Here is a 7,908-nt window from a genome sequence, read left to right as displayed (position 1 = left end):
ACTCGGGAATAAGCACTCATTAGAAAGACCCTACACCTCCTCAGAGTTCAGTCCAATCTCCAGTTCTACAGGTTCCTCCATTAGATCCTCATGTAAGTTGAGTGACACTTCAACTTGCAGAGTCCACTCTGTCCACTCTGTACCTATTTCCATTCTTAGGTTTGGGTCATCGTGGAAGAGCTTATCCTGAACTCCGGATGCAAAACCCACCCATGGAGCTGGTGACTGATGGAGACTGAGAATCATCACTGCACTCCAGAAAGCATGGGCCTTCTGTAGAAATTACCAAACAGGTTTAGAGTCCTGTGGATATACCTTTTGCTCTGAACCCCATGTGTGACACAGTTGAACCTGCAGATACTATGGAGGAAGAAAAAGAGCAGCCAGATTTCCTTCCGTTTCCTTTCACACTCCATCCAGAGTCAGTCTATCTGAGTCAGAGTAACACTCCACTTATTGTGCAAGCTGAAGAGGCACATGCTGGGCTCATGGAAAATGTCCCCATGGGAAGCAGCAAGTGTACTCTCAATACTGGATTCATTGGAGGAAAATGAATCTATCCTCACAGAATATCCAGACCCATCCAACTCACTAAAAGAGACTCAATCTCCATTCGACAAACCAGAATCCATCCCCCTCTTAACTCAGGAAGGACATTCTGTTTCTCATGAGGAAGGAGACCCTTCTGAGGACTCTGAAGTAGAATTACTGTCTGAAGGCAACTTGGAGGCCAGTCTGGATTTAGAGCTTCCCTGTCCCCTTCCTAAAAAGACATCTCTTTATCTTGCTCTCATGATTCTTGTCAAGTATTCATTGTATTTACTTTGCTAACTATTAAACTCTCATTGTTAATATTATGGTGTGCGGTTCTTCAGTGCTTATTATACTGTGTTTTATTTTCCACTTAGAATGTGAGACCTCAGACACCTAGGTCCTGGGTGGGCCAAAAACCAGACAGGTTTGGTCCCATAGAAGACAACCTTACTGGATATACAGGGAACTATGAAATGCATGGAATCACCAGGAATCCAGGCCAGGCCTCCATGGAAAGACAAGTCAGCTACCAAAGCTTAAGGACAGAGCAGATGCCTGGAAATGTGTTTTGTCAATCGGGAGAAGTGCCAGAGTAACTGTAATATTATGTGGGACTCTGTTCTGTGAGTTCAAGTCTGTTTATATATCCATTGTGCTTTCTACAAATATTTAAGAAAATTAAAACTCCACAATAGCATCAAAAATCTACTTTGGCTTTGAATGTGGCCTAGTTGTAGAGTGCTCGCCTAGTATACAAGAAGACCTTGATTCAATTCCTCGGCACTGCATACACAGAAAAAGTAGATGGGGCACTGTGGCTCAGGTGTCACAGTGCCACCCTTGAACAAATGTGGCCAAGGACAGTTCCTGGTCCCTCAGTTCAAGCCCCAGGACTAGCCAAACAAGAAATCATACCATTTTCCACACATTTGGAAATAAATCTGTTTTATCTAACCCTACTTCTTTTTTGCCAGTCCAGGGTGTGTGCCACCAAGCCAAACTACTGGCCCCCAACCTTACTATTTTTAATCATTTAATTTTTTTACATAATCATATTTCATGCTGTCTGTATTAATACCATAAACAGCATGCTTAGTGTAATAATGTTAAAGGTAAAACATAAGAAATTAATAACTAAAATTCCTTTTTTATTAGTTTTATAGCATTACTACAATTTTATGAGAAAAATTACCTAGAATGTTTATTTTAGAGTTCAAGTAATCCATTTTGATAAATATATCAACCTACATCATTTATTTGAACACATTTTAAACTATTTTTTTCAGGAATGAAAATACATATATATTTGTTGTAAATGAAATTTATGACTTGGGGGGAAGGGAATAGAAAAGGGGGGAGGGGGTAACAGTGTTTACAAGAAATGTACTCATTACATATGTAACAGCAATCTCTTTGTATATCACCTTGACAACAAATTTTTGAAAAGTACAATAAGTTTAATTGTCTACTTTGGGCAGAATTTTTTTTTTGCCAGTACTGTGCTTAGACTCAGGAACTGAGCACGATCCTTGTTTTTGTTTTTGTTTATTCTTAAGGCGCAAGTTCTATCACATGTGCCACAGCACCACTTTTATCTTTTTTTATCTATGTTGTGCTGAGGAATTGAACTTGGGTCTTCATTCATGCTCGGCAAGAACTCTTCCACTAGGCTTAACTTATGGCCCCAGTGGGAAGGAATTTTCCATAAAATATGTAGGAAATATGTACACTAAGGAAAAGCCATCAAAAATAGAAGAAAAATTATATACTTAGATAACGACATGCCAGTATTATGGCAGGTCTCTGTAATTCTAGCTTCAAGAGTGGCCTATTTGGACCGGGAGTTGGCTGGCTGAAGTAAAGTGCTATCCTTGAGCAAGCCCTAGGACAGTGCTCTGGCCATGAGTTGAAGCCATAGGACATGCAAAAAATAATAATTTAATGCCGTGACTGGTGGCTCACCCTGGTAACCCTAGCTACCCTGGAGGATTGAGGTTCAAAGATGGACCAGGCATAAAAATCTGTGAGAATCTTATTTCCAAATAATCCATAAAATTCAACATGACAATGTGCCTCAAGTGGTAGAGCTCTTGTCTTGAGCTGAAGAGCTTAAGGTAAACATCCAGGCCCAGAGTTCAAGCCCCATGAGTGAAAAAAAGAAAAAGAAAAAGAAAGCCCTTATCTAAGGCTGGAGTGCACACTAGTGGTAGTTTGTTGCCTAGTATGCACAAAGCCCTGTGTTCAATTACTCTGTACCTCAGTACGGGCTGAGGCTCTCCACCAGCCCGCGGATTCTAGGGGGGCCGAGCAACAGCTCGGTCTGGGGCTGGAAGAGCAAGGCGCAGTCTCCCAGCTCCAGGCCGTCCCTGAAGTCCTGGAGGAGCTCCATATCCGGCTTTTGGTAGGCCCTCATCAGCTCCTGGTACACGCTCTTGAGGTGACCCTGTTCCTCGAGCAGGTGCCCCTCGGTTGTCTGCAGTTGCGCTGAGGTCCTCCTTCCTAGGTCGAGAAGTAACTCTTGGGCAAATCACCTGTCCCCCTCCTCCCGGAGCCCAGGGTGCCCCGGGGTGGCATAAAACGCCTCGGTCATCGTGTGGTGCAGGTGCAGAAACCAACCCCACCGGCTCATGATCTCCCTCGGCTCCTCCACCTTCCTTTGGGTCTCTTCTTTCCTCTCCCACAAAGTCTCCATGAGCTGTAAGATGGCCTCCCACCTGTGGGCAGCTGCGCGCTGGGAGCAGAGCCCGCAGAGCGGGCTCTCGTCCTCCTCGCAGAACATCTGCTTTGGCTCGCCGTGGGTCCCACACCTGTGCTCCTGGGAGCTCAGGAACCCGCAGAGGCTGGCCTTCCACACCAGGGAGACCACACTGCCCAGCACCACGTTGGATCTCGGTTCTCCTCACTGGGAGGGCTCCCAGCAGGCAGGGAACCTGGCTGGGGTCGTGGTGTCTTCCCAGGCCAGGCGGAGACACGGGCGACAGAAAGTGTGGCTGCACTGGACAGTGACTGGGACTATCAGGGTGTCCAGGCAGATGGGGCATCTAGCCTACTCCTGGAAGGCTCCATCTCAGCTTCCATCTTCACCCTTCGGAGCGCGGAAAACGCCCCCAAGAGCAGGTTCTCCCGCAGGGATCCTCAGCACGCACCGCACCGGTAGGCCAGTTGGGAGCGCCGTCCAGCCGTCCGGACCTTTTATCAACCTGGCCGCGTGGCCTTTTATCAACCTGGGCAGAGGGCTGAGCCAGGGCAGGGCTTTGCACCTGCGTGCCAGGCGCTGAAGCTCAGGCCACCTGCCTGCACAGCAGGCAGGGGGCCAGGGGGCCAGGTGCGGGCAGGCCCCGCCCCCCCTGCACCTGCAAGCTTTGGGAAAGTGGCCTCACCAGTTGCTCCATCCAGGACTGGCGCCCTCCCTCTTGTGCAGCTGCTGCCACCGCCGCTGCTGCTGCTGCTACTGCTGCTGCTGCTGCTGCTGCTGCTGCTGCCACTGCAGCTGTTGGGGACTCCGTGTTGGTTTGTTCCCCTCAGGTACACTTTCTCCCAGAGCCCTCTGCCTGTGTGAGGGGGGAGGGGCTGGGGGAGGGGGAGCCACAGAACCCGAGGGCATAAGGGCAATCCAAGGCGACTGACCCAGCCACAGGAGGGACGCCAAGTGGGAACGCTGAGGGAATGGAAGAGGTCGGAGGGGGGGTGGAGGGGGGGCTGTGAGTAGGCTGAAGGTGGTGGTTGGAGATGGAGCCGGGGAGGGCCAGGATGCCAGAGAAAGCAAGAGGAAGGAGGGACTGTTGAGAACCTGCAGCTGAAGGCCCTCACATCCGGTCCCGAGATGCCCGCCAACCTCCATCCCTTGGTAGGTCTTTAAGGCTCCCCATGGTGGACTCCCCCCAGGCCTCTGTGGGTGGCGAGAACCATGCCCCGACTGGGGTCCCACGAGGAAGCAGAGCAGGGGAGAGGGGCGGACGCCAAGAGGGAACCTCCGACCAACCTGCAGACCCGACCCGGGACCCGACCCGGGACCACAGACACCCGTGGCCTGGCCTTGAGGCCCCCGAGGTGGTCCAGGTGGGGTGGCTTCCCCAGGGCCCACCTTGAAACCAGGAGGGCAGACCCCACCTGCACCAGAGCGGGGCCAAAAGGGGGCGCCGAGAGGGGGCCCCCAGCTTGCCGAACCGGAGCTGCCCTGCTCCCTACCCCGGGTCTGGAGGGTCCTGGAGAGTCCTGGGCCTGGGCTCTTTCCCTAGGCCAAAGGGGCGCCCCTGGAAATGAAAGGCCTGACCGGGAAGTGGATGAAGCCGGTGGGGTATCTCCAGAGAAGGCAATTCCTAGCCACGTTCCAGAAAGTCGCGGTCCCATGGTCGAGTTCCAGAAAGACCCCCACCCTCCCCAGAGGCCGATCTAGCTCGTGATGGCACAGAGGTGAGGTTGTAAAGAGGCCGGCTGGGTGGGAGCCTTCCACCCAGAAGAGGACAAAAAGGTCGTGGTCGGAGGCCCTGGGAGAGAATCCGGCCGGATTCCCGCAGACTCCCACCGCCCAGGAGGAAGAGTCGTCCGGGCTGAGCTCCCAGTAGTGTTGGCCGGCTCTCAAGACCTGGGTGCCGAGCGCGACCTGTTGGCCAGAATCTTCCTCCCTGGAAGCTGCCAGCAGAGGTGGGCTCAGCGTCCAGGGACCGAAGGACAGCTCTACTCGGTACGGGCTGAGGCTCTCCACCAGCCCTCAGATTCTAGGGGGGCCGAGCAACGGCTCCAGGGTCTGGGGCTGGAAGAGCAAGGCGCACTCTCCCAGCTCCAGGCCGTCCCTGAAGTCCTGGAGGAGCTCCACATCCGGCTTTTGGTAGGCCCTCATCAGCTCCTGGTACACGCTCCTGAGGTGACCCTGTTCCTCGAGCAGGTGCCCCTCGGTTGTCTGCAGTTGCGCTGAGGTCCTCCTTCCTAGGTCGAGAAGTAACTCTTGGGCAAATCACCTGTCCCCCTCCTCCCGGAGCCCAGGGTGCCCCGGGGTGGCATAAAACGCCTCGGTCATCGTGCGGTGCAGGTGCAGAAACCAACCCCACCGGCTCATGATCTCCCTCGGCTCCTCCACCTTCCTTTGGGTCTCTTCTTTCCTCTCCCACAAAGTCTCCATGAGCTGTAAGATGGACTCCCGCCTGTGGGCGGCTGCGCACTCCACGGGCTGGTGCCGGTGAGCCCGGTGCTCTGGGGCTTGGGAGCAGAGCCCGCAGAGTGGGCTCTCGTCCTCCTCGCAGAACATCTGCTTTGGCTCGCCGTGGGTCCCACACCTGTGCTCCTGGGAGCTCAGGAACCCGCAGAGGCTGGCCTTCCGCACCAAGGAGACCACACTGCCCAGCACCACGTTGGATCTCGGTTCTCCTCTCTGGGAGGGCTCCCTGCAGGCAGGGCACCTGGCCGGGGTCGTGGCATCTTCCCAGGCCAGGCGGAGACATGGGCGACAGAAAGTGTGGCCGCACTGGACGGTGACCGGGACCATCAGGGTGTCCAGGCAGATGGGGCATCTCACCTCCTCCTGGAAGGCTCGGCCAGCTCATCTTCCATCTTCGCCCTCCAGAGAGGGCGGAAAACTCCCCCAAGAGCAGGTTCTCCCACAGGGATCCTCAGCCGTCCGGACCAGTGGCTGCAGCGGGATCTTCTCCACACAGGGAGGCCAGGAAGTGGCGCGCGGCCTTTTATCGACCTGCGCGGGGGTGGAGCCAGGGCAGGGCTCTGGAGATACCGGTGGGATATCTCCAGAGAAGGCAATTCCTAGCCAGGTTCAAGAAAGTCTCGGTCCCATGGTCCAGATCCAGAAAGACCCCCACCCTCTCCAGAGGCCGCTCTAGGTAGTGATGGCGCAGAGGTGAGGTTGTAAAGAGGCTGGCTGGTTGGGAAGTGTCCCAGCTGGCAGGGTACCTGACTTGCGTCAGGCTTCTTTCTAGCCAGGCGGAGACACGTGGATTAGATTGTAGCCCTTGATGATGTATGAGTCCTTTACTCCACTAGTTCGACTGAGAGCTAGCTGTGCAGCGGCACACAACCTCAAGGACCGACCAGACACACTCGAGTAAAAGCTCCAAACTCTGACGTTGTCAGTCACTGAATTAATTTGGTTGACAACCACATGTATACACAGATTTCTTCCAGTCCCTGTTGCAAACCAAATAAAATCTGTCTCTAATGAACACAGAGTGATCCTACAGCAATAGTGTTCAATTCGTAGAAAAACGCAAGGACAAATCACTACATATATAAATTCACAGAGGTCTTAAAAATCCCCAAAGGAAAGAAGAAGGAAGGTAGTAGAGAAATGTGGCTATCTCATGAAATGACACCTGAGGAGATAGGAAATATTCAAGGAGATGTTTGTGAACATGACTTAATCGATTAAAGCAAAATTTCAAATGTAATTTTATGAATATAAGCAGGAAATTACCAAGGAGCTCCTGAAATTCAGAAGAGAAATAAATGAAAAAATTAATTTGCTCATTGCACGTGTGATCAGCTCAGTGTCTGCAATGCAAACAAAAATGGAATCATTAAGCAATAGATTGACTGAGATGGAGAATAGGATATCAGGAACCGAATATAAAATGCAAGAGATGTAACAAAGAATCATCAGTCTGGAGAAAGCATTCAGAATTCATGAAAAACAACTCCAGGACCTGGCAGTCGCAGCCAAGAAATCTAATCTTCTTATAATAGGGATGGACGAATAGATGCAGTCTCTTAATAAAGGAATGCTACACTTATTCACCAAAATGATACCAGAGAACTTCCCCAACCTCAAATGTGAAAATACTCACATTTTTGAAGGCTTCAGAACTCCAATCAGGCAAGCCCCTAGAGCGAACTCATCTAGACACATCATAGAAAACCACCAGACCCGAAAACTAAAGAGCTGATCTTAAATACCGCAAAAACAAAGGAAGAGCTATACTACAATGGGAAAAAATTACATTAAGTTCTGACTTCTCCAGGAAAACCCTAAATGCAAGAAAAGCTTCGAAAAATATCATTCATGCCCTGAAGACCAATACCTGCCAATCCAGACTGGTATATCCTATGAAAGTAGCATTTACATTTGAGGGAGAAACAAGAATATTTCATTCCAAAGAGAAGCTATATGAATATATGCACATTAAATCAGCATTGCAAAAATATTAAATAATGAAGAACTAATTGCAGAACAGCAAGAACCCCATGAAGAAGAAATCACCTATAAATCATTAAATACAAAAGGGGAAAAAAGAGAAAGAAAGTAATAAAAATAAATTATGACAAAGGACAATAATTTTCCTAAATGTGAACAGGCTGAACAATCCAACCGAAAGACAGAGAATAGCAGACTGTTTTAAGAAACAAAACCCATCCATATGTTGCCTCCAA

General features: G+C 50.7%; 1 pseudogene; it reads right to left on the bottom strand.

The window, feature by feature from the left end:
* Positions 1–5,488: 5,488 nt before the first annotated feature.
* Positions 5,489–6,016, bottom strand: LOC150039889 (tripartite motif-containing protein 43 pseudogene; annotated as a pseudogene).
* Between the last annotated feature and the right edge of the window lie 1,892 nt (positions 6,017–7,908).

The sequence above is a fragment of the Megascapheus bottae genome, unplaced genomic scaffold, assembly GCF_031878675.1.
Source record: "Megascapheus bottae isolate mThoBot1 unplaced genomic scaffold, mThoBot2.hap1 HAP1_SCAFFOLD_108, whole genome shotgun sequence".
Taxonomy (NCBI): Eukaryota; Metazoa; Chordata; class Mammalia; order Rodentia; family Geomyidae; genus Megascapheus; species Megascapheus bottae.
Note: the sequence above shows the minus strand (reverse complement) of the source record. Positions and strands in the feature narration are given on the sequence as shown.